This window comes from Palaemon carinicauda, chromosome 19 (assembly GCF_036898095.1).
Source record: "Palaemon carinicauda isolate YSFRI2023 chromosome 19, ASM3689809v2, whole genome shotgun sequence".
Classification (NCBI taxonomy): Eukaryota; Metazoa; Arthropoda; class Malacostraca; order Decapoda; family Palaemonidae; genus Palaemon; species Palaemon carinicauda.
In genome coordinates, this window is record NC_090743.1 from 71,777,087 (window position 1) to 71,804,251 (window position 27,165).

At 42.8% G+C, this 27,165-nt stretch overlaps 1 protein-coding gene and 1 pseudogene across 1 annotated transcript in view; both read right to left on the minus strand.

Annotated features, from left to right (window-relative positions):
- LOC137659063 (anaphase-promoting complex subunit 2-like) overlaps nt 1-27,165 on the minus strand; it is a 200,081-nt gene that overhangs the window by 23,145 nt on the left and 149,771 nt on the right. The window lies entirely within an intron of this gene.
- Nucleotides 17,968-19,318, minus strand: LOC137658663 (piggyBac transposable element-derived protein 4-like; annotated as a pseudogene).

Sequence of the window (27,165 nt, forward strand, 5' to 3'; positions counted from 1 at the left end):
ATCATCATCTCTGCAGCCCTCTTTGTGTGGACACTTCTCAGCACTTGCTACAGATTTCAACCATGCTCCCACAGTTGCAGAGTCAGTCTTCACCTTTATTGCCTCCAGACCCCATCTAATGGCTACATTTACCCCTTTCAAAACAGCCTCTAGTTTGGCAACATTTATTTGGTTGAAAATGATATTTTAATTATAAAATAAATTTTTGAATATACTTACCCGGTGAATATATAATAGCTGAGCCTCCGGCGGCTCGACAGAAAAAAACACACAAAAACTCGCGAGCGATCGCTATGAAGGTTGCGGGTGTGCCCACTAGCGCCAACTATCGGCCAGATACCGCATATACATGTAAACAGACCCAATTTTTCTCATCCCGCTGGGTCTCTATCGGGGAGGAAGGGGGGGCCTTTAATTTATATATTCACCGGGTAAGTATATTCAAAAATTTATTTTATAATTAAAATATCATTTTTAAATATTTAACTTAGCCGGTGAATATATAATAGCTGATTCCCACCCATGGTGGTGGGTAGAGACCAGAGTTAATTAAGTTTACAGCGTATATGCTTAGAGTTTTTGACAGTTATATCATAACAAAACCCAAATATATAAGGGTACCTGGTAAGGAAGTTGACTTAGACGATTACTCTGCCTTATTAGTCTGTCTTCCTCACGAAGCCCAGCAATCCTCTTAGGATGCTGAAAGACTCCCAGGAGCTGAAGTATTAAGGGCTGCAACCCATACAACAGGACCTCATCAAACCCCTAATCTGGGCGCTCTCAAGAAATGACATTTGACCACCCGCCAAATCAAAAAAGGCTGCGAAAGGCTTCTTAGCCTTCCGTACAACCCAATTAAAAAACATTTCAAGAGCAGATTAAAAGGATATTGGAATTAAGGGAATGTAGTGGTAGAACCCTTACCCACTACTGCATTCGCTGTAACGAATGGACCCAGTGTGTAGCAGTCCTCATAAAGAGTCTGGACATCTTTTAAGTAAAATGACGCGAATACCGATTTGTTTCTCCAAACGGTCGCGTCCATAATACTTTGCAGAGATTTATTTTGCTTAAAGGCCACGGAAGTTGCTATAGCTCTTATTTCGTGCGTCTTAACCTTAAGCAAGCATCGGTCTTTTTCATTCAAGTGAGAATGAGCCTCTCGTATTAAAAGTCTGATAAAATATGACAAAGCATTCTTTGACATAGGCAATGATGGTTTCTTAACTGAGCACCATAATGCCTCAGATCCACCTCGTAAGGACTTAGTACGAGCTAAGTAGAACTTAAGAGCTCTAACTGGACACAGCACTCTTTCAAGTTTGTTGCCTACGATCTCTGACAGGCAAGGTATATCAAAAGACTTAGGCCAAAGACGAGAAGGCAGTTCATTTTTGGCCAGGAAACCAAGTTGAAGTGAACATGTGGCTTTTTCTGTAGAAAAGCCGATGTTCTTACTGAAGGCATGAATTTCACTGACCCTTTTAGCCGAAGCCAAGCACACTAGGAAAAGCGTCTTGAGGGTGAGATCCTTCAGGGAGGCTGAATGTAATGGCTCAAACCTGTCTGACATGAGGAACCTTAGGACCACGTCTAAGTTCCATCCAGGAGTTGCCAAACGACGTTCCTTAGAGGTCTCGAAAGACTTAAGGAGATCTTGGAGATCTTAATTGTTGGAAAGATCTAAGCCTCTATGACGAAAGACCGAAGCCAACATGTTCCTGTAGCCCTAAATCGTGGGAGCTGAGAGGGAGCGAACATTTCTCAGATGTAAAAGAAAATCTCCGATTGGGCTACAGAGGTACTGGAAGAGGACATAGATGCTGGCTTGCACCAATCTCGAAAGACTTCCCACTTCGACTGGTATACTCTGAAGGTAGAAGCTCTCCTAGCTCTCGCAATCGCACTGGCTGCCTCCTTCGAAAAGCCTCGAGCTCTTGAGAGTCTCTCGATAGTCTGAAGGCAGTCAGACGAAGCGCGGGGAGGCTTTGACGAACATTCTTTACGTGGGGCTGACGTAAGAGATCCACCCTTAGAGGAAGACTTCTTGGAATGTGTACCAGCCATTGAAGTACCTCGGTGAACCACTCTCTCGCGGGCCAGAGGGTAGCAACCAACGTCAACCCTGACCCTTCGTGAGAGGCGAACTTCTGCAGCACCTTGTTGACTATCTTGAATGGTGGGAATGCATATAAGTCCAGATGAGACCAATCCAGTAGAAACGCGTCTATATGGATTGCTTCTGTATCTAGGACTGGAGAGCAATAGATTGGTAACCTTTTGGTCAACGAGGAGGCAAAGAGTTCTATGGTGGGTTGACCCCAAGTAGCCCAAAGACTCTTGCCCACGTCCTTGTGGAGGGTCCATTCTGTGGGTATCACCTGACCCCTCCGACTGAGACAGTCTGCCAAGACGTTCAAGTCCCCCTGGATGAATCTCGTCAACAGGGAGATGCCTCGATTTCTTGACCATATGAGAAGGTCCCTTGCGATCTCGAGCAGCGTGAAGGAGTGTGTGCCTCCTTGCTTGGAGATGTAAGCCAAAGCTGTGGTGTTGTCTGAGTTGACCTCTACCACTTAGTTTCGAGGAAAGCTTTCGAATTTCATCAAGGCCAAGTGGACTGCTAATAGCTCCTTGCCGTTGATGTGCATGCTCTTCTGACTTGAAGTCCACAGACCCGAGCATTCCCGACCGTCCAGGGTCGCACCCCAATCCAAATCCGACGCGTCTGAGAACAACACGTGGTTTGGGTTCTTGACTACTAGGGATAGTCCCTCTCTCAGACTGATATTGCTGTCCCACCATTTCAGGCATGCCTTTACTGGTTCGGAGACTGGGAATGATACCGTCTCTAACGTCTTGTCCTTGTTCCAGTGAGAGGCTAGATGGAACTGGAGAGGCCGAAGGTGTAGTCTCCCTAGCGAGACAAACTACTCCAGGGATGAGAGAGTCCCTACGAGACTGTTCCAACTCCTGACTGAACAAACGTTCTCTTTTCAGCATTAGTTTGACTTCGAGCAGGGCTTGTTCTATTCGGGTGGCAGACGGAAAAGCCCGAAAAAAACTGGACTGCGAATCTCCATCCCCAAATATAGAATAATCTGGGATGGGATCAGTTGGGACTTTTCTAGGTTGACCAAAAGTCCCAACTCCCTGGCCAGACTCAACGTCCAAAGTAGATCCTGCAGACAGCGAAGACTGGACGATGCTCTGAGAAGCCAGTCGTCCAAGTACAGGGAGGCTTGGATTCCCGATAGATGGAGGGATTTTGCCACATTCCTCATGAGCCTCGTAAACACGAGAGGAGCAGGACTGAGGCCAAAGCACAGGGCTCGAAACTGGTACCCCACATTCCTGTAAACAAACCTCAGAAACGGTTGGGAATCCGGGTGTATAGGAATGTGGAAGTATGCCTCCTGAAGGTCGAGAGAGACCATCCAGTCGCCTTCCATTAAGGGGACCGTCCGGGTAGGTATTTTGGCATACCAACTTGAAAAATTCAAAAATCGTTTTATTGTCTCTCTGTATAGAGAAACATATCGTACATGCTCTCCAGAAGTTTCAACCCATTATTTTCATAAATAATGATGATACGGGGGTTTTTAAATCATGACGTCATCCTGGGACGTCGTCTGCGCGGCTGAGTTTGACAGTTCGTCTTTGCGTGTTTTTTTTTGTATATATACATCGATTTTTTTCGTTTTTTTTTCTCTAATTTCGTACCTCTGGCAATGATGTAGCGTATCAGGGGAAGAGAGCTCAGTCAACCCGCAGTTTGGCGACACACACCAGTACAGTCTTAGACCTCGTGAGAGTGAGACGCACGTGTTTTTGTTTACATTCGCCCACGTGTTTATTAGTGTTTTTTATAATTCCTCGTGAATTTTACATCATGCCAAGGAAAAGCATTGTAAAGAGGGGTACAAGGAAAGAAATTCTTTCAAAATTAGCGAGTGCTCGGGAGGAAAAACTGAAGAAAAAACAATCGATTTCTTTGTCATCAGCTCTCGCATTGTCTGCGCGAGAGAGAGAGAGAGAGAGGAGCATTCTACCACGTCGGAGCTTAGTAGAGAGAGAGAGAGAGAGCAGCCTTCTACATCGGGGCTTAGTCATTCATTTTCGCTGCCAGATGAAGGAGAATTTAGCGAGCCTAAGCCATCCACGTCACGGGATGTAAGCCAGGAATTGCTTTCAAGCCCTCAACCTTCACGCTACGTGAGTGAGGACTCGATTTCACCGCCAGTTCCTGATCATATAATTGGGATTAATATTAGTGATATCCCAGAATATGATGAGAAATACCTAATTTCAAAAACACAGCTAGAAGGAATGATGAAAGGCGTGACTTGTAGAAAGCGAAACTGTAGAAAGTCAGTCAGTGTACACGCAGAAAGGGACAGATGGGATACGACAGTTAGAGTATCTTGTGATGGTTGCCATACGGACATTAGCTACCTCCCCCCAAGGAGGCATGGGAGGGGAAGTGAATGTCATAAACTTGGTGAAGCAAATTTACAAGAAGTGTATCATTCTCTTACTACAGGTATAGGAAGAGCAGGCCTGAATAAAATGGGAGGATTTTTCTGCAAGCCTCTGACAGCGCGATCTTATGCCAGACATAGTTCTTATCTTTATAAAGAAATGGAAAAACATTACAGTGATATGCAGAAATATACGTATGATTATGTAAAGAAATTTTATATAGAAAATAAGTTGGCAATACCTGATGAAAATGGCGTAATAGATATAGATGTGTCTTTTGATGGAACTTGGTTATCAAGGGGCCATAAGTCACACGTAGGTGTAGGGTTCGTTATAGACGTGTTCACAGGAAAAGTACTCGATTGTGAAATTTTGTGTAATTATTGCAAAATATGTGACAAAGGAAATGAGGAAGGACAAGAAGAAGGAAATGAGCCAAATCATAAGTGCAATAAAAACTTTGAAGGAAAATCTAGTGCTATGGAAGCAGAAGAAGCAATTAGAATGTGGAAGAGATCATTGAATAATGGTTTCAGATATAAAACATTTGTTGGGGATGGGGACTCGAGTGCATACAATGCAGTATGTGAAATGAATGAAGGCCAAGGGCCATATGAAGGTGTGAAGGTAGAGAAGGAGGAGTGTATTTGTCATGCCCAAAAAAGAATGGGCCACAGGCTCCTAAAAATGAAATCAGAAGTGAGTGAATATATAACAACAAAAAGCGGAAAACAGATGAAAAGAAGTTTATTGTCAGGAAAAAACAAGTTGACCCAAGCCATTATAAATAATATTCAAGTATATTATGGTATGGCAATAAGAAATAATATAAACACAACAGTGGATCAGATGCGAAATGCTATTTGGGCTATCTATTATCACTTGACATCTGATGATGAACACCCAGTCCATCAAATGTGCCCTGCTGGGCCTGAATCATGGTGTTTTTACAATAGAGCTGTAGCCAAAAATGAAAAAATACCATCACATGCAACAAGGAAAAATCATCTTGCAGGAATACCCTATGAGCTTCGCACACACATAAGAAGTGTTTTCAATAGTTTGGCTGACCCCAAATTATTGCAAAGATGCCTGCATGGCTGGACTCAAAATCCAAATGAATCTCTGCATTCTAGGCTTTGGATGAAGTGCCCCAAACAAAAGTTTTTTGGCATGCCTAGAGTAAAATTTGCATCAAGGTTAACAGTTTTGGAAAATAATTTTGGATACATGCAAAGTAACTTGATGGTAAAGTTATTTGGAAAAAGTCCTGATATAGACACTTCCCTCAAAATTTATGATACAGAAAGAGCAAGAAGTAGAGAGAGAATAAAAACAAGAACAAAGAAGACAGAGAAACAAGGAGAAGAATATAAAGCTAGAGCATTTTAGCTCTGCAAAACCCTGGCAACAATGAGGGAGGAGGCAGCTCCCGACACCCTTACACTAAGTGTATTAGTACACTTAGGGTATTAATACCCCTTTTAAGGGGGGGGACCAGGAGCCATGCTGTAGAAATCAACAATATCAACAATAAAAATAACAAGTAAGTTTCCATAATAATGTTTTTTTCATTTTTTTATGAAAAATGCAGAAATTTACATGGCAAATCTTTAGGAGCTCATAACTCGAAAACATACTTATCCGCACTTAGGTACATTTTTCTCAGTTATTTATTGTTCAATTTTGAAGATAAAGATATCATTAAAAAGAAGATTAAAAATGCCACAATTCTGTCAGACAAAATTTTAATTTTCATTTTACTTTTTTTTTCATGATTATTTTACGTCTAGACGAGGAAAAAAAAATAAAAATTCATTAAAAAAAAAAAAAAGGAAAATCAAAATTTTGTCGGACAGAATTGTTCGGTTGATAGAGTAGTTTTTATGGTAAAAGTTTCAATACAATTGGTATTATAGTAGTCGGGAAAAATGTACCCAAGTTTTTTTTATAAATCATGATTTTTGCTAATAAATCCGAAAGTTTTTGATCAAATGACTTGAAATTTTTATATGATGAAGGTATTATATATGTCTAAAACATATATAGAAATGGTGTAATTTGGTTCATTAGAAAAAAAAATGGCGGACATGGCGGACGGTCCCCTTAATGCTGTCAAGACAGCCTGGTAGACTTCATCGTGAAGTTTGTCTTGACAATGAACACATTGAGCGCACTTGCCTCTTACGTACTCCTGCAGAGAACATGGCTGCCAGATCATTGGAGCCATCCCTGTAGACTTGTTCCTGCAGAGAACGTGGCTGTCAGATTATTGGAGCCATCCCTGATAGCCTTGTTTATGCATGACATAATTGTACAGCAAAACTTCAAACGCTCGAAAAAACTCCTAACAGGAGATGGTCTAGCTCTGAAGCCGACCATAAAATCTTGGAGCGTCTCATGGCCAGGTGCCAGGGAGAGTCTATGAGGTTTTAGAAGTCTATCTGGGCAGAGGCAGGAACTCCCAAGCCGAGAACTTCTCCCGTGTCATATCAGACTCTCGCTCTATAAGCCAGCTTAAAAGTAGGGAAAGCAAAGGCTGTCTCCCCCAAACTCCTCCTGGTGATTAACCAGTCGCCTAGCCAACGTAAAGCTCTCTTAGAAGAGCGAGAGAGCACTAGCTTAGAAAACAACGGCTTCGAAGTAGCTAGGCCTAGTGTAAACTCTGACGTTTAGGCGAACGAGGAGCAGCAGTTACAAAAAGATCCGGACAAAGATCCTTAAAAATCAGCATGATTTATTTAAAGTCCATAGAGGGCTGAGCAGCTTTAGGCTCCTCTCCGTCTGACAGAGTCCTCAAGGGAATATCAGTAGGAGGGGGATCAGCAACTTCCTCATCTGAAGGAACCTTGTCCGACAATTGCCGAGTCTCAAGCAAGGGAGAGACCTGCCGTGGTGGCAATGCTTGACAAGCAGAGTCCACACGCAAAGGAGCAACAGTAGCAGTCAAGGACGCTATGTCATGTAACTGCTTAAAGGACTGACCAGCAACAACAACAGGTGCGGGAGGACGCTCGACGTCAACTCGAGACTGTCTTGACTGCCTAGACTGAGCAGTCAAAACAACTCTTGACTGCGGTGCTTGACGCTCAACGTCAAAACAAGTCAACTATGCTGGTTGGCGAACGTCCTGAACGTCAACAAGAGCAAGCGGCAGTGGCTGAACGTCCACAAGCGACTGAGAGTCAACACGGGACTGCATCGAGTGAGGCTCTACAAAACACGATTGACGTGACTTTGTAACGTCAATGTCAACAGGACGAGCAAAGGCTCGTTTGGGCAGCTGACGGTCAGGATCTCGATCAGCTAAGCGGCGAGGATCATCGTGAACCTGCTCAGCAGAATAGTCCTCCATAAGAGAGGCAAGCTTATTCTGCATGTCTTGCCGTACAACCCATTTAGGATCAACGGGAATGGGTGCGGTAAGAGACGAGGGTAACGTCTGTGACTGCAAAACCTTGCCTACAATAAGACTCTCGGAGCCTGTGTTACGCTTTTGTTTAGGCGGCGAGCAGTCTTCCGATGACTGCATAGGGTCAGAGCTGTCCCAATGGCTACAACCAGGACGCTGGACCTGTCCTGAAAGGACTGACTTTCGCTTTAAGGGCCTCGAAACCTTGCTCCACGGTTTCTTACGCGAAAAGCCTTCGGATGACGAGGAGAAAATCGTCTCGCTCGTCTTATGGTAGGGGCGGTCTTGATGAGACACGCCTGAAACCATAGAGGAAACGTCTGTTCGCTGATCAAGGCCTCTCGAACCCATACGACATTACTTCTTCCCTGGGCTTGGGAGCTTGCAAGAGGTCTCGTACTAGGCGAACGAAAGGCACGAACAGACGAACCCTCGGTCGCAACACTGATAACACTTTGCGCAATTATCACTTGATCACTACGATTTTCTGTTTTGCACTTACTTCACTAAAATCGAATTTTTCAACAATTCACATTAGGCATGAATAAAACTGATTTCTACCTGAAGCACGCAATTCTACCCTCATCAAAAGGTTATAATTGCGAAATAAGTCGTATAATGTAAGCACATTAATACAAGCAAAAAACAGTAAACATATATTAAGATAAAAAGATCAGTGGCTGGGGAGGAGACTAAACACTAGTTCATTCAAAACTACGTTTTCAATCTCTCACCGTACAGTGCCTTGGGACGAGAATAAAAACTAAAAACGTTTTATCCTTTCTCCCCGTACAGAGACTAGGGACGAGAGTAAAAAAACTGACTCGAGAACAACGTTACTCGCTTGGGACGAGAATAAAGATCGGAACGTTCTCTCTTCCTCAATCTCTCTCTCTCTCTCTCTCTCTCTCTCTCTCTCTCTCTCTCTCTCTCTCTCTCTCTCTCTCTCTCTTTCTCTTGATTTCGCACCGAAGAGAAAAGCCCACTTACCTTTCGTCAATAAACAGGTTATTTGACCAAAGGAAAAAACTGAAGGGACTAAGAAATTGAAAATTAACAAGTTCCTTTAAATTAGTATTTAAAACATTTAAGTTTGAAAGAAGAATGAACAAAACGTCAGAATCGATTTACTCTTTCTGCAAAGTGAAACCGTGATTCTCTCTCTCTCTATCGTAACGATAGAGCGCAAACTGCGTAGCATAAATAAAATGTTATTTTCATTAGTAAAATAAATTTTTGAATATACTTACCCGATAATCATGTAGCTGTCAACTCCGTTGCCCGACAGAATTCTACGGAAGGGATACGCCAGCGATCACTATACTAGAAGGGGGTGTACTCACCAGCGCCACCTGTGGCCAGGTACTGCAGTACTTCTTGTTGACACCACCTCAATTTTTCCTCGGTCCACTGGTTCTCTATGGGGAGGAAGGGTGGGTCAATTAAATCATGATTATCGGGTAAGTATATTCAAAAATTTATTTTACTAATGAAAATAACATTTTTCAATATTAAACTTACCCGATAATCATGTAGCTGATTCACACCCAGGGAGGTGGGTGAAAACCAGTGTACATGACTATAAGTAAGCTAAGTATCCCGTATTTCATATTATCAGTTATTCAAAATAACAATGAAATTATAAGTACCTGGTAAGGAAGTCGACTTGAACCATTACTCTGCCTTTAATAAGTTCGTCTTCCTTACTGAGCGCAGCGTTCCTCTTAGGAGGCTGAACAACCCTAAGGTGCTGAAGTATACAGGGCTGCAACCCATACTAAAGGACCTCTACACAACCTCTAACCTAGGCGCTTCTCAAGAACGAATTGACCACCCGCCAAATCAAAAAGGATGCGGAAGGCTTCTTAGCCTACCGTAACAACCCAAAAAACAACAATAAAAGCATTCAAGAGAAAGGTTAAAAAAGGTTATGGGATTAAGGGAATGTAGTGGCTGAGCCCTCACCTACTACTGCACTCGCTGCTACGAATGGTCCCAGGGTGTAGCAGTTCTCGTAAAGAGACTGGACATCTTTAAGATAAAATGATGCAAACACTGACTTGCTCCTCCAATAAGTTGCATCCATAATGCTCTGCAGAGAACGGTTCTGTTTAAAGGCCATCGAAGTGGCTACAGCTCTCACTTCGTGGGTCCTTACCTTCAGCAAAGCAAGGTCTTCATCCTTCATGTGAGAATGGGCTTCTCTAATCAGAAGCCTTATATAATACGAAACTGCGTTTTTGGACATAGGCATCGAAGGTTTCTTGATTGCACACCATAAGGCTTCTGACTGTCCTCGTATAGGTTTTGACCTATTAAGATAGTATTTCAGAGCTCTGACAGGGCAAAGAACTCTTTCTAGCTCGTTACCCACCATGTTGGAAAGGCTAGGAATTTCGAACGATCTAGGCCAAGGACGTGAAGGAAGTTCATTCTTAGCTAAAAATCCGAGCTGTAAAGAACATGTTGCTGATTCGGATGTGAACCCAATGTTCTTGCTGAAGGCGTGAACCTCACTAACTCTTTTAGCTGTTGCAAGGCAGACGAGGAAAAGAGTTTTGAGAGTAAGGTCTTTGAAGGAAGCTGACTGGAGAGGTTCGAACCTAGGAGACATAAGGAACCTTAAGACTACGTCTAGATTCCAGCCTGGAGTGGATAAACGACGTTCTTTAGAAGTCTCGAAAGATTTAAGGATGTCTTGAAGGTCCTTGTTGGAGGAAAGGTCCAAACCTCTGTGGCGGAGAACTGAAGCCAACATACTTCTGTACCCTTTAATCGTAGGAGCCGAAAGGGATCTCACATTCCTTAGATGTAATAGGAAGTCAGCTACTTGGGTTACAGAGGTATTGGTAGAGGAAACTGCATTGGCTCTGCACCAGCTTCGGAAGACTTCCCACTTGGATTGGTAGACTCTACGAGTGGATACCCTCCTTGCTCTGGCAATCGCTCTGGCTGCCTCCTTCGAAAAGCCTCTAGCTCTAGCGAATCTTTCGACAGTCTGAAGGCAGTCAGACGAAGAGCGTGGAGGTTTGGGTGTACCTTGTTTACGTGAGGTTGACGTAGAAGGTCCACTCTTAGAGGGAGAGTCCTGGGAACGTCGACCAGCCATTGTAGTACCTCTGTGAACCATTCTCTTGCAGGCCAAAGGGGAGCAACCAGCGTCAGCCGTGTCCCTTCGTGCGAGACGAACTTCTGAATGACTCTGTTGATGATCTTGAACGGCGGGAATGCATATAGGTCGAGATGGGACCAATTCAGCAGAAAAGCATCCACGTGAACTGCTGCTGGGTCTGGAACTGGGGAACAGTACAAAGGAAGCCTCTTGGTCATGGAGGTGGCGAACAGATCTATCGTAGGCTGACCCCACAAGGTCCAAAGTCTGTTGCACACGCTCTTGTGAAGGGTCCATTCCGTGGGGATGACTTGATCTTTTCTGCTGAGGCGATCTGCTGAGACGTTCATGTTGCCCTGAATGAACCTCGTTACCAGAGTGAGATTTAGACTTCTTGACCAAATGAGGAGGTCCCTTGCTATCTCGTACAGCTTCCTCGAATGGGTCCCTCCCTGCTTGGAGATGTAAGCCAAGGCTGTGGTGTTGTCAGAGTTCACCTCCACCACCTTGTCTAACAGGAGGGACTTGAAGTTCATTAAGGCCAGATGAACTGCCAGCAGCTCCTTGCAGTTGATGTGGAGCGTTTCCTGTTCCTTGTTCCATGTTCCCGAGCATTCCTGTCCGTTCAAGGTCGCGCCCCAGCCCGAGTCTGATGCGTCCGAAAAGAGATGAAGATTGGGGGTCTGAATCGCTAACGATAGACCCTCCTTGAGAAGGATGTTGGTCTTCCACCACAAGAGAGTAGTCTTCATCTCTTTGGTGACAGGAATAGAGACTGCTTCGAGCGTCAAATCCTTGTCCCAGTGAGCTGCTAGATGGAATTGGAGAGGGCGGAGGTGGAGTCTCCCTAACTCGACGAACAGGGCTAACGATGACAGGGTCCCTGTTAGACTCATCCACTGTCTCACCGAGCAACTGTTCCTCTTCAGCATGCTCAGGATGCATTCTAGGGCTTGGCTTATCCTTGGGGCCGATGGAAAAGCCCGAAAAGCCTGACTCCGAATCTCCATTCCCAGGTAAACGATGGATTGGGAGGGAATGAGCTGGGACTTTTCTAAGTTGACCAATAGACCCAGTTCCTTGATCAAGTCCAAAGTCCAGTTGAGACTCTCCAGACAGCGACGACTTGTGGGGGCTCTTAACAGCCAGTCGTCTAAATAAAGGGAGGCTCTGATGTCCGCTAAGTGGAGGAATTTTGCAATATTCCTCATCAGATGCGTAAACACCATAGGAGCTGTGCTTAGGCCAAAACACAGGGCTTGGAATTGGTACACAACCTTTCCAAAAACGAATCTCAGGAAAGGTTGGGAGTCTAGATGAATAGGAACGTGAAAGTAAGCGTCTTTCAGATCCAACGAGACCATCCAGTCCTCCTGCCTGACCGCTGCTAGGACCGACTTCGTCGTCTCCATAGTGAACGTCTGCTTGGTGACATAAGCATTGAGCGCGCTGACGTCCAGCACCGGTCTCCAACCTCCTGTCTTCTTGGCCACCAGAAAGAGACGGTTGTAGAAGCCCGGGGATTGATGGTCCCGGACTATCACCACTGCCTTCTTCTGTAACAGGAGCGACACCTCCTGGTGTAACGCTAGCCTCTTGTCCTTTTCCTTGTAGTTGGGAGAGAGGTTGATGGGAGAAGTGGTCAGAGGGGGATTGCGGCAGAATAGTATCCTGTAACCCTCCCTTAGCCACTTGACAGACTGGGCGTCTGCACCTCTTCTTTCCCAAGCTTGCCAGAAGGTCTTGAGTCTGGCTCCTACTGCTGTCTGGAGAGGAGGAGAGTCAGTGTTTGCCTTTTGAAGTCTTGGGACCTTTCTTAGACCTGCCCCTGAAAGAGTCTGGACGGGTACTTCCTCGGCTGGGGGCTCTGCCACGAAAGGGCGGAATAAATCTTGTAGCAGGAGTATCGGCCACTGGGGTGCGGTAAGTTCTGGGAACTGAAGGAGCAACCTTAGCCTTACGAGCTGAAGAGGCCACAAGGTCATGAGTGTCCTTCTGAATAAGGGCCGCAGACAAATCCTTGATAAGCTCTTCGGGGAACAGGAACTTAGAAAGCGGAGCAAAAAGTAACTGAGACCTTTGACAAGAGGTGATGCCAGTAGAAAGAAAAGTGCAAAGTTGTTCCCTTTTCTTGAGTACTCCTGAAACAAACATTGAGGCAAGTTCGCCGGACCCATCCCGAATTGCTTTATCCATACAGGACATTATAAGCATGGCTGAGTCCTTGTCAGCAGGGGCAGTCTTCTTGCTCAAGGCCCCCAGGCACCAGTCGAGAAAATTGAAAATCTCAAAGGCACGAAATATACCCTTTAAGAAGTGGTCTAAGTCGGAAAAGGTCCAGCAGACCTTAGAGCGCCTCATAGCCGATCTACGTGGAGAGTCGACCAAACTTGAGAAGTCAGCCTGGGCAGAGGCAGGGATTCCCAAGCCTGATTCCTCTCCTGTGGCATACCATACGCCCGCCTTAGAAGTTAGCTTAGTAGGAGGGAACATAAAAGAAGTCTTCCCTAGTTGCTGTTTGGACTGCAACCAATCCCCTAACATTCTTAAAGCTCTCTTAGAGGATCTAGCAAAGACGAGCTTAGTATAGGCCGACTTAACAGGTTGCATGCCTAGCGAAAACTCAGATGGAGGAGAGCGAGGGGTAGCAGAAACAAAATGATCCGGGTAAACCTCTCTGAAAAGAGCCAGGACCTTGCGAAAGTCAATGGAGGGAGGAGAAGACTTGGGTTCCTCCACGTCCGAAGAGGGATCATCTAGGTGCGCAGCTTCCTCCTCAGAAACCTCATCACCTGAGTGTTGCGAAGCGAGAGGTAAAGTTACAGCGGTGTGCTGAACAGCAGAATCCTGACAAGCGGGTGCATAAACACTTGCGGTTTCATCCTCAAGTCTCTGTTGAAGAGGATGAGGGCTGGTAACGACAAAGTCAAGAGGCTGGGATGAAGGAGGTTCTGCGGCGGTTTGAGGAGCAAGTGTGGAGAGAGGCGACTGTATTAAAACCTGAGGTTCAGGCTGCATGCGTTGAGGTGGTTGACTCCTAGCATGAGTTTCCTGTCTCAAGAGTTGCGCTTGCTTCAAGGGTTGAGGTGGATGCGCAGTAGCAGGTTCCTGTCTCACGAGTTGAGGTTCTTGAGGTGTGAGCTGCGAGAGTTGAGGTAGCGGCTGCGCAGAACGCAGTTCCTGTCTCACGAGTTGAGGTTCTTGAGGTGCTAGCCTCGAGAGTTGAGGTTCTCGCCTTGAGGAAAGTGGAGGTAGCAGCTGCGAGAGCTGAGGTGGCTGCCTCAAGGATGGTAGAGGTTGTCGTACCTCAAGAGGTTGTTGCCTCGAAGATGGTCTAACTGCAAGAAACTCTTGCCTCAAAGGAAGAGGAGGATGTAAGGCATAAGACTCCTGTTCACATTGTTGAGGTTGCCTTAAGGAAGGTGGAGGTTGCTGCACAACGCTGGTAACTGGCAACTCCCAACGCGGTAGCTCACGCATGGAGGTAGCTTGAGGAACCTCAACTTCGTACGTCTGGCAGACTGGACTGCGGTGAGGAGGAGCGCTCGCAGGAGGAGGTGTAACCTTCTCTGCCTGAAACTCACGCATTAAGACCGCAAGCTGCGACTGCATGGACTGCAGCAAAGTCATCTTGGGATCAACAGACGATAAGGTCTGTTGAGGCAAAGCCTTAACAGAAGATGAGGTCTGTTGAGGCATCGCCTTACCTCTCTTAGGAGGTGTGCAGTCACCTGATGACTGCGGAGAGTCAGAGCTAACCCAATGACTGCATCCGGGTTGTTGAACTCGTGAGGTCTGGACTTTACGTTTAAGAGGTCTTGAGACCTGAGTCCAGCGTTTTCTCCCCGAAATTTCTTCTGCAGACGAGGAAAATAAGGGCTCAATCGTCTGCGGGTGGGAGTGACGGTCTCTGTAAGACACGCCCGCAACCACCGAGGATACTTCTGTGCGCCGATCAAGGCCTGCCAAACCCTTTTGCCCTTCGACATTGCTTCTCCCCTGGGCTTGGGAGCTTGCAAGAGGTCCCGGACTGGGAGGACGACTGGCACGCACAGAAGTACCCTCACGCACAACACTGACACTGACACTAGCACTCGGCACCGCACTGACACTAGCACTCGGCACAGCACTGGCACTACCACTTCCCACTGCACTTTTGACCTTAAGTTCCTTGACGTCCGCCAAGAGGAACTTGTGGTCACTCACTACCGATTCCACTTTGTCACCTAAAGCCTGAATGGCACGCAAAACATCGGACATATCAGGCTGAGCACAAATAGTAGGTTCGGGGGTAGCCACTACAGGGGGAGGAAAAGGTTGAGGATCATGAGGTGAGGAATAAAGCGAAGAGCGAGCAGAACTCCTCCTAACTCTCTCTCTCTCTAACTTAGTGGTATATTTAAGGAATCGAACAAACTCAAGTTCCGAAAGTCCGGCGCATTCCTCACATCGATCTTCCAACTGACAGGATTTTCCCCTACAGTCGGAACAAGCGGTGTGAGGATCAACCGAGGCCTTCGGAATACGCCTAATACAAGTCCTACATCGTCTTTGGGGAGGGGCTTGAGAAAGGTCGGACATCTTGAATCAAAGAGCTAGTCAAGGGGGATTCCAAATAAAGCAAAAGATCGTTAACCATTAATCAAATCAATATAAAAGCTATCTAAGCTAATAGAAAAGTTTCCAGTATAGCGAAAGCTGAAATCTTAGAGCAATACTTCACCAAAAACCGTGAACAATACTCCAAAATTATAAGCGTATCCATGAACGTCTTGCCGGAAGCACGACAGAGGAAAAATTGAGGTGGTGTCAACAAGAAGTACTGCAGTACCTGGCCACAGGTGGCGCTGGTGAGTACACCCCCTTCTAGTATAGTGATCGCTGGCGTATCCCTTCCGTAGAATTCTGTCGGGCAACGGAGTTGACAGCTACATGATTATCGGGTAAGTTTAATATTGAAAACTAAACGTTAGTTCATCTTTGAAACAGTACGAAGACTATTCAAAGAAAATCTTTCATAAAATATCTACTAAAAAATATTCATTTAATAAGTTTTAAATCATTTGCTCTGGAAAAGTTATTTACGATTGAAAAGGGCTCAACGTTGTTAAACTTCGGTTTCCAAGTTAGGACCGCCTACTCTCGGATTAGGGGAGGATTAGGTAAGGTCGCATATAAACAAATCATTAAAATTTATCTTGATGTTTATTATAAATGGAAAGCTAATCGAAGAGGCCTAATAAAGGCGGTTGAGATATAAAATATATAGAGGAAAATCTATAATTAACAACAACAATTTATAACGTGATAAGATAATTGCTAAAAGCCTAAAACACACTTCCGTACTAAGGGAAGGGTCGGCCATTTTTTAAAAGTCAAAGAAAGTCCAAAAAACAATCCAAAGTCATCAACAATTAAATCTATCCAAAAAAGAGTTCAAGATTTAAGTTGAAGATAAAACACCTGCACTGCGAAAGCTCAAACCAAAAGGAAGTACTTCACCAAGACTGTTGAAAAACTCCAGGTTAACAGCGAGTAATGGTATGTCTTGTCGATCAGACCGACAGAGAAAAATTGGGTCTGTTTACATGTATATGCGGTATCTGGCCGATAGTTGGCGCTAGTGGGCACACCCGCAACCTTCATAGCGATCGCTCGCGAGTTTTTGTGTGTTTTTTTCTGTCGAGCCGCCGGAGGCTCAGCTATTATATATTCACCGGCTAAGTTAAATATTTAAAATCATCCTTTTTTTCTAAGCCAAGCAGCATCCTCAGCAATCTTTCCATTTATCTAAAAAACTACACCCATAGCAATTTCGCTGATCACACCACATAACACCATGCTCAACACTCAGGACACACCTGTTTCCTCTCCCAGGATCACCTAACTTTACTCACTCAATTACTTCTTTAATCATCACCATGGATTGCTTACCAACAGGATCCTCTCAACGTGCTCCTGAGGCTCTTCTTTTAATGTGGCTACATGCAACTCTTGACCACCCAGCTATGGGATGACCCACAAATGCACCACAAATTGAAAACAATTCCCCCATTGTAAGCATATCTGTAACTTCAGGCAACTTATTACCTCTCTCAAACATCAACTCTTAACAGTTGCAATCCTAAAGCAGCACCCACTTCCATTACGTGACTTGGGGACTTTGTTATCAACCCAAATGTATTCAAGCGTCTAATTATATTAGCAGCAGAAGCTATCGATTCATTTACAAGAATGTCATCTATATATGAACAGGTTGCTCTCTTACTTGATTTTTTCATCCTTACTTAACAATTTCGCTGCGGATATTCTAATAGGGATGTTGCACAGCTCTGCACATTTGCACTAAAAAATTAAAAATGCTCAAAATTTATTGAAACTGAGTTTTTTGTGTTCTATAACCTTTCTGTTTTTAGAATTTAAGAATATTTTCCCAAGTATATCTCTTTATGCCTTAAATTCTTCTATAAAAGGGAAAAAATGAAGAAAAATCACAAAAATTCCTTTTCAAAGATAATTTTATCGATTCCACCAATAATCCTTCACCCAATTTATCAGTGACTCATACATTTATTTTTCACATTGGTAATGCTTTTGTACACTTTATGGGTATTTTATGTCTCAAAACATGGAATGATATAAAGAGGGGGCTTTTCAACAATTTGAAAACAAAAACAGATTATTTGCTTTCTTTTACATTTGTCTTTACCTTTCATCAAGCAATTCTTTGGCAAGATAGAGCATACAATACATTGGGGTTTATGGTTTTTGTCAACATATTGAGCTGGAAAATGCCTTTCAGTTAATCTAGATTCCATTGCATTTGAAAATCTACCCTTTCTTTGAGTTTTGCTCCGCTTATACCCTTCTAACGTAGTGTTGATAATTTTTTCCCAGAATTTCTTTTGATCCAACTAAGCAGTGGGATTCTGAATGTTGTAGCATATGTTTGAGTCTACTAATGCTGCTTCAATGATAGAATACCAAATTGGTTTGTACCATTTCTGACTTTTGTAAGCATATGTTGAGCATAGCCGATCAAACTTATCAACTCCTCTCATATACTTATTATATTCCACATGAACACATCGCTTGTCTATTTCTGTCACTCTTTTTTTAATGAAGTTTCACGTAATATGTACCTACTGTTCCAAGGCTTGACAGTAAATTAACCCTGCTTGTGTCTTGCCAAGAACAAGCAAGCCTTTTACCATCACTCATTACCCATGTTACTAGGAAAGCTCCCTTTTTTACCAACATTTGTTTCATATCAGTTGGCAGACCCTTTCTATTCACCCTAACTGTTCCACAAGCTAAAGTTTTTCTCTGAAGTAGTTTATCAAAAAGGGATACACTTATAAAAGCTGTCCATATAAATGATATGACCTTTGTTTTCATAACCCTCAAACAAAGGCAGAACAATATGAGTACTCAACCCATCTGATGGTGGACAAGCAGCTTCTTTCCCAGTATACAAATTAAACTTTAAGTAGGTAACCAGTATGAGCATCTGCCATAGACCATAATTTTATTCCCCATTTAGTTGAAGGCTTTGATGGTAAATATTGTTTGAAAAATAATCTACCTTTAAACTTCATTATGCTTTCATCAATACTGATTTCTCTATTGCTAACATAGTACTTCCCATATAAATCCATGTACCATATCTAAAATTGGCCTAATCTTGGAGTCTATCATTTCCATCTTTTTTATCATTATCCCTAAAATGAATAGCAGATCTAATCAACTGGTATTTGTCCTGAGATAATAATTCTCCGAATCTTGGAGCATCAAATAAAAAGCTATTTTCAGTAAAGTAACTTTCAATTGTAGGCTATTTCAATAGCATCAATAGCTTTTATGTCATCACTAGTTACATCTGACCATTGTTGGTATCTTGATATTTTGGACAAAGGTTGTTTTGTAGCTAATCGTTGATTTAAAATACTTATTTGTTTCTTTTCCAACATGTTCGTAAACTTTTTCTGGAAAAAACACTCATATGGATTCAAGTTTTCAAAGTTAATTATTTTATGATGGGCTATGTAATAAAAAATATTATCTATTTTGGTGGGATTATTGCTTTTATAGTTCATTCTAATCCAGCCTAAGGAATTTGCCACATCAACTGTGGGTGATGAGCATGTTGCTGGGGCATCTTTATTTATATCCTTATCAGTCGTCTCATCATAATAATCATCATTTGGTTCATCAATATCTGACACACATCTTGAATCAGATCCAAACAAAATGTCATCAATTTCTTTTAAAGAAGCTTGGCAAGAAGTAGAGGCCATATCACAAATATAAAAGAAAGGAAAAAAATGAGTTAAAGGGAAAAATTAAAAGGACAAGACAAAGTCAGCTGACTGATAAAAGCAGAGCAATATCAAATATTTTGCTAATAGTATAATAATACCATAATTTACAACTATATATGAAATTTATCCTACTGTGAAACAAGCATTTATTAACAAATTATATCTTCATTAACAACTTGTATCACTAAATTATGCTGTAAAAAAGTGAAGGGACTGATAGGCAACTAACAGACTGAACGTCAGCTAACGAATGTAAACAAAGCTTTGGATTTAGGACACAAAACTTCTTTTCTCGTGAATGTGTTTGTTATTTGACTATTATTCATTTAATTGAGTAAATTTCTATATTGATGTCCGAAAACATCATTATCTGTCACATTTTGAACATCCAATACTGTACTAAGAAATACGTTTTTATTTGTGTATGGTAGTTGTTATGGCAACTGTTCAGCTCTAATGTAAAAAAAATTTCACTTTTGGTAAACGAACTTTGGAAAGCATGATATTACGATAACTCTATGAATAATATTGATTTATATTGAAAAAAAACATGCATATATATCATAATTTCATGTTGACATAACATAAAAAATAACAAAAAAATTACCAAAATCATCAAGTGAATGGGAGAAAAATGATGAGACCTTCAGAGAGTGGGTAGTTCATAAAATGAGCAACAGATGGCCGCATGTAGAAGCCAGATAAATCGTCAACAAAAGGCACTAAGCTTAAAATTTCTTACGCAGTGTGGAGTTAAGTCATTCTCCGCAGTGAAAGGTTATGAATCTGAATAAACTAAAGTCGTTCTCCGCAGTGAAAGGGTTAATACAGTCTTTAGTATCCAACATATAATCCGTGGTGCAGGGTTCAACCCGTATCCCAATCTCATAAGGCAAAATGTCTGACCCTTATACTGTAGTTCACTAGTTGATATGGCAACAATTTTTGATCAAAACTCAACTGGAGGTAAGATGACTTCAAATGCACAACAGGCACATTCTCACCTGTCTGTCGCCATTTACGTAGTGTCTCACTGAATACATCAGTCACATCATCCTCAGTGTGACACTTGACATACATATTAAGAACATGAAAATCAAGCACTGGTCTCGCCTTATTCTTTGTTGGCTGTTCCACTGCCATTAGAGGAATAATACCAACTTTAACCTCTTCTTTTCATGGAACTAACATACCTTCAGCAATCTACCTGCTCACTTCCTTTTCAAATTCTTCCTTCAACCCTCAAGCTATTTATCACAATGACTTATTTGGGCTCGAGCCTTGTCATCCTGATGTAAGTTCCTCTAAGCAACTTTCTACTAGGGATATTTCCTGTGAGTGATATACCATAGAATTTTACCTGTAGAGGTATCACAGGGTTACTACCCCTGGAGCGAATATCCCGAAAAATATCGTGTATGTAACAGGAACACGTTTAAAACAACTATGGCTATCCTTCCCAGAACAGAGTTAACCTTGTCTCGAAGGATATGGGATAGGATTTGATACGTGGAAGAGCCGTTACAACTTCGATACCAGTGTGTTACTGTAAACACGTTCGCTGGTTCACTATTCCTTCATGCAGCCGCCATCTTGATTGCAGGCTTAGGAAGTTTTCTGCCTTATTTTAAAGTTTTTGTGCATTTTTGGGATTATGAATGTTTCTGCTTTATATTTATTGGTTGAGTACAATACCCTTTTTTGGGGGGAGAATATCATATCACCTCCCTGGTTTATTGCGCGAGGCATCTGTTTCTATTTCGTCACCAACGCATGGACGAAGCCGGAAGCTCATATTTTCAAATTCCTCAGTGTTTTATAGGAATTTCTTAGCTAGCCTTGTTGAAATGTGTTACGTATATACTTTTACAATTGTGGTATTATTCTAGGTTAGACATTTGCTTTATTGCATGCTTGTTTTACCTAGTCTATGGCCTAGGCTAACTACTTTTTCTGTTCCCACCCTCCCATTCTTGCCACGTAACCGTATGGTTCTCGTGACGGTTGGCATACCTTACTGTGTATTGATACATCATAGCGGGGAATTGCCGCTTTGAACAGATTCCCTTGGGAGTTGTAGAAGGCTGGACACAATCAACTTAGGTCGACAGTATTCCACTCTCACCTACTTGGCCTCAGTTTTTGGATAGGCGGCGCTGGTTGACGAAACTCGTTCCCTTTGTCTACATTCTGCTGGTCTGTTAGAACGAAACTAATTCTGTTCTAATATCGACAGGTAGACCTTCCTTTCCTGCCACCTCACCCTTCTTCTAGGCTATTTATCCTTAGTCTTTGGCAAGGTGGCAGATGCTTGAAAGAACTAGTTCTCTGTGCCTACCTAGGTACAAATTAGGATTTTTCTAATACTAAAGTTAGGCCGCCTTCTCCTGCTGCCTTACCATTTTTCTAGACTCCCTTTCTTTTCCCCCTCCCCAATAGACTTAGTCCCACTTGCCAAGAAATTCAGGTTCCTTTGCCTAGTTTGATCTTCCCTGGCATCTGAGGAGTTCTTATATACCCGAGACTGTTAGTCTAATTGTGGGTAGGCAGGAGAATTCATTTTCTCTGCCACCTCAGCGGCTACCTCTTGGTAGGCTGGCTGCTCCTTCCCCTGCCTGGTAAGGCTGCGTTTTCTTCCTGGCCATGGAACTGCAGTTCCTTAGCCTAGTCTGCCTTTCCTTGGCATTTGAGGACCCGTCAATTACTAAACTGTGTATCTAGACTGGACGGCTTGGAGTTTCTGTCAGCATACTCCTCGATAGGTAGAGGGACTAGATCCTTAAAATGGATCTTTTCTTTTAACGCCTTAACGGTCGCCTCGTTTCTGGTAGAGGCTTCCTCCCCATTCTCGCTGTGGAGCCTCGGCTCCTCTGCTCGGTGAGAATTTCCCTGGCTTGAGTGGTTACCACATTGCCCTATTTTCCAGACTTGCTGGCTTGAGTTCTGCTAGCTCTAGATGTGAGTAGGCTAGGGGTCTTTCCCTCCTTTATTATAAAAGAGCATTCCCTTTGCCACCTTAGCCGTTGCCTTAAACTTGTCAGCTGTGTCTACTGTACACCCTACCATACATATCTGAGGAACATTATCCTTTAAAACTGATCAATTGGATACCTCCTAGTTGTCAGGATTTTCATTGAATTTGCAAATTCTTTGTATCCTGGCTCTTTCAAACAGCTCTCGTCAATTTCAATGGGCAGAATCCTTTTCCTTGATAAATCTAATGTTAATAACTAGGCAAGTGGCAGTCAACCCTACCAGCTGGCTCCCTTTTTTACCGGTCTGTATTATTCCTCTTACCTTCTGACTAGTTCCCTATGAGATTGTTTACCGGTCGCTGTCTTTTGCCGCATTGCGTCAACATACCTGCCGAGTAAGGAAAGGTTAGACCATGGAACCATGTCAGCTATAAACAGCTGCCACCTTAGGTAGAATGGTATACGATTTCGTCACCTTAGAATGTATGATCGACTGATTTTTTGGGAAAAAAGTGTTCTATTGGTATGAATCGTTTTCTTTCCCCTATTCTACTACACTATAGTAATACATACAAAATTCTGAGCCGTTTGGCATGAGCTTCCATTGATTGATTGATTGATTTAAAGCTTGACATCTAAGGTATTTGACGCCGATATCCTTTATTACATATAAAAAATAAAAGAATGCTCAAATAAAACCATAAAAGTTAAGATGTCATTATAAAGTTAAATAGTTTTCAGAAGGCCTGCTTCTGAAATAAATCTAAAAATGCCACTCGCACAGTAGGACATATCATGTCCAAGAATCTTGGCAAGGATGAACCTGCCCTACTCACCTCGAGCCTCAAACAGATATCTATTTTTTAAGTTGTTATAATTGGGGCATTCAATCAACAAATGCCTCACTGTTAAAGGTACCAAACAGTCGTCACAATATGGTAGGTGTTGGCCCATTAGCAGAAACTTGTGTGTCAACAGTGTGACAAATGCGAAAACGACAAAGAGACGTCTCCCACTTTCGGGCCATCATGTTATACCTCCAAGGAGATATGACATTTGATATGTTTCTCATTTTATTGTCATCTAGACTATCCCAGTGCTGTTGCCAATTACTATAAGACAATTTCTTGAAGACAGGGAATGGGATACCTTCTAGGTGGCAACTCAGATGCAGTATTCTTTGCCAGTAAATCTGCCTTCTCATTCCCAAACACACCTACATGTGCTGGAACCCAACAAAATTGAACCATTATACCTCTCAGTCCAATAATAAGAAGCCATTCTAAAATCTCTAAAACTAAAGGGTTACTGGAATTAAAAACTTCTAAAGCTTGAAAGACACTCCTTGCATCACTAAAAATGGTAAAATTACCCTTCTCCTCCAACGCTATTTTCTCAATAGCGGTTAGTATGCCATACAGTTCGGCAGTAAATATGGAAGCTGTTAGAGGAAGTGCACCTCTACAATTAAAACTATTACTATGTACTCCAAATCCAACGCCAGCATCAGATTTGGAGCCATCAGTATACATAAAATTTGATTACCTATGTTCTGCAAAATGTTCCATTAAAAAAAGATCTGGCTTCTAAGTCAGTCATATTCTTTTTTACACCAATAGAATATTTACAAAAAGATATCTCAGGTAATTTCCACAGAGGGGTTGATGATATCTTACATGGAAGCACCTTACTTATAATAATATCAAGACTATTCAATAATTGTTTCATCTGTAAACCAAAAGGTTGAGGAGATTTTGTGTGCATCTCAAAGTATGTTGAGTGTCTTACAAGGCTTGCAGTCTGAAAGGCTAAATAATTAGAGAGTCTTTGCAACCTAGACCAATATTGAACAATACTTTCGGTAAAGGTCTAAAGGTAACTCTCCAGTGTCAACAAGGCGGCTTGGGATAGGTGAGATTCTACAGGCTCCTGAGGCCAATCTAATACCAGTATGGTGCATAGAATCGAAAATCTTTAGTCAACTTGGGGTGGCCGAGGAGTATATTTCACATCCATGACTAATTTTTTAAAAAAATAAGGGATCGTATAATTCTAAAATAGTTTTCCGGTCCGGCCCCCATGACGTATGGGACAAAAAGAGACTGTAAAATGATGCTGTTTGGAAGCAAAGGCTTCACAAATAAAGGACTCAAGCCATATCAACACATCAGTCGTTGAGTGCATTTTCATAAATCCACACTGGATGGGTGATAAAATATCCTTCTTTTCAAGGTACCACCTCAGTCTTGCATTGACCATCTTCTTCATGATTTTACAAAAACAAGATGTCAATGCAACTGGTCAACAGTTTGTTGCTAAAAACTTGTCCTTACCGGGTTTTAAAAAGGCTAAAATAATGGCTAGTTCCCAAACACTTGGATAACTATGATCATGCCATATTCTATTAATAATATGTTATTTTGATAATAAAATAAATTTTTGAATATACTTACCCGGTGATTATATAGCTGCAACTCTGTTGCCCGACAGACAACTCTACGGTAAAAACTCGCCAGCGATCGCTACACAGGTTGCGGGTGTGCCCAACAGCGCCATCTGTCGTCCAGATACCCAGTACTCAATGTAAACAAAGACTCAATTTTCTCCTCGTCCCACTGTGTCTCTATTGGGGAGGAAGGGAGGGTCCTTTAATTTATAATCACCGGGTAAGTATATTCAAAAATTTATTTTATTATCAAAATAACATTTTTCAATATTTAACTTAGCCGGTGATTATATAGCTGATTCACACCCAGGGGGGTGGGTAGAGACCAGCAATATGTTTACACTTTTATGAGCTAAGAGTTTTTATTTCATTTTAGAAGTTATCAAAATAACAAAAACAAAATAAATAGGTACCTGGTAAGGAAGTCGACTTGAACAATTACTCTGCCTTTTAAGTACGTCTTCCTTACGGAGCCTCGCGATCCTCTTAGGATGCTGATCGACCCCTAGGATCTGAAGTATCAAGGGTTGCAACCCATACAACAGGACCTCATCAAAACCCCTAATCTAGGCGCTCTCAAGAAATGACTTTGACCACCCGCCAAATCAACCAGGATGCGAAAGGCTTCTTAGCCTTCCGGACAACCCAGAAAACAACAATAAAAACATTTCAAGAGAAAGATTAAAAGGGTATGGAATTAGGGAATTGTAGTGGTTGAGCCCTCACCCACTACTGCACTCGCTGCTACGAATGGTCCCAGTGTGTAACAGTTCTTGTAAAGAGACTGGACATCTTTCAAGTAAAATGATGCGAACACTGACTTGCTTCTCCAATAGGTTGCGTCCATTATACTTTGCAGATATATTTTGCTTAAAGGCCACGGAAGTTGTTACAGCTCTAACTTCGTGCGTCTTCACCTTAAGCAAAGTTCGGTCTTCCTCACTCAGATGTGAATGAGCTTCTCGTATTAACAATCTGATAAAGTCTGACCAAGCATTCTTTGACAAAGGCAAGGATGGTTTCTTAACTGAACACCATAAAGCTTCAGATTGGCCTTGTAAAGGTTTAGTACGCTTTAAATAGAACTTAAGGGCTCTAACAGGGCATAAGACTCTTTCTAGTTCATTGCCTACGATCTCCGATAAGCTGGGGATATCGAAAGATTTAGGCCAAGGCCGAGAAGGCAGCTCATTTTTGGCTAGAAAACCAAGTTGTAGCGAACAAGTGGCTTTTTCTGACGAAAATCCTATGTTCTTGCTGAAGGCATGAATCTCACTGACTCTTTTAGCCGAGGCTAAGCATACCAGGAAAAGAGTCTTAAGAGTGAGATCTTTCAGGGAGGCTGATTGTAACGGCTCCAACCTGTCTGACATGAAGAATCTTAGTACCACGTCTAAATTCCATCCAGGGGTAGCCAAACGACGCTCCTTGGTGGTCTCAAAAGACTTAAGGAGGTCTTGCAGATCTTTATGTTTGGAAAGATCTAAGCCTCTATGCCGGAAGACCGATGCCAACATGCTTCTGTAGCCCTTGATAGTGGGAGCTGAAAGGGATCGTCCTTTTCTCAGGTATAAGAGAAAAACAGCTATTTGAGCTACAGAGGTACTGGTCGAGGATACAGAAACTGACTTGCACCAGTCTCGGAAGACTTCCCACTTCGATTGGTAGACTCTAATGGAAGAAGCTCTCCTTGCTCTAGCAATCGCACTGGCTGCTTCCTTCGAAAAGCCTCTAGCTCTCGAGAGTCTTTCGATAGTCTGAAGGCAGTCAGACGAAGAGCGTGGAGGCTTAGGAGTACCTTCTTTACGTGTGGCTGACGTAGAAGGTCTACCCTTAGAGGAAGACTACTGGGAACGTCTACTAATCATCGAAGTATCTCGGTGAACCATTCTCTCGCGGGCCAGAGGGAAGCAACTAACGTCAACCTTGTCCCTTCGTGAGAGGCAAACTTCTGCAGTACCTTGTTGACAATCTTGAACGGTGGGAATGCGTAGAGATCCAGATGTGACCAATCTAGGAGGAAAGCATCTATATGTATTGCTGCTGGGTCCGGGACTGGAGAGCAATAGATTGGAAGCCTCTTGGTCAGCGAGGTTGCAAAGAGATCTATGGATGGTTTTACCCCAAGTGGCCCAAAGTCTCTTGCACACATCCTTGTGGAGGGTCCATTCGGTTGGAATTACTTGCCCTTTCCGACTGAGACAATCTGCTATGACGTTCAAGTCGCCTTGGATGAACCTCGTTACTAGGGAGATGTCTTGACCTTTTGACCAGATGAGCAGGTCCCTTGCGATCTCGTACAACGTCAGTGAGTGGGTACCTCCTTGTTTGGAGATGTACGCCAAGGCCGTGGTGATGTCCGAGTTAACTTCCACCACTTTGCCTCGAAGGAGAGACTTGAAGCTTTTCAAGGC